This window comes from Nannospalax galili, unplaced genomic scaffold (genome assembly GCF_000622305.1).
Source record: "Nannospalax galili isolate Female #2095 unplaced genomic scaffold, S.galili_v1.0 scaffold1138, whole genome shotgun sequence".
Classification (NCBI taxonomy): Eukaryota; Metazoa; Chordata; class Mammalia; order Rodentia; family Spalacidae; genus Nannospalax; species Nannospalax galili.
This window is the reverse complement of record NW_008342297.1, coordinates 2,740,051-2,740,506: the sequence shown is the minus strand read 5'-3', so window position 1 is coordinate 2,740,506 and position 456 is coordinate 2,740,051.

Here is a 456-nt window from a genome sequence, read left to right as displayed (position 1 = left end):
CCCTCCCCTGCGAACTTCTTGAAAACATCTCTGAAATGGCTCACCCACCCCTGGTGGACCTACCACCACCCCACTCTGGACCGCATCACCCCTCCAGATGTCAGGAACTGATACCCTGCTGAATGCTACCCATCATCCTCTTTGCCTGCCCCTGAGCCCATGTGCCCCGCCCTTCCCTATCATACATTCCTCTCCTCCCTCAGCACCATGGCAGCCTGGACCACTCTCCACGTATTGGGCGCTCGTCTTAGTCAGTCCAGGCTTCATGACAAAGCCTTATGAATGGAGGCTTCAGCTGCACAACAGACCTTTATTTCTCCACGCTCAGGAAGTCAAAGCCCACAACCATGATGCTGGCAAGGCTGGTTCTCGTGTCTTCTCTCTGTCCTGGCATTCATGCCTACCAACGCTATCAGGTTAGAACCCCACCCTTATGACCTCACTTAACTTCAACTA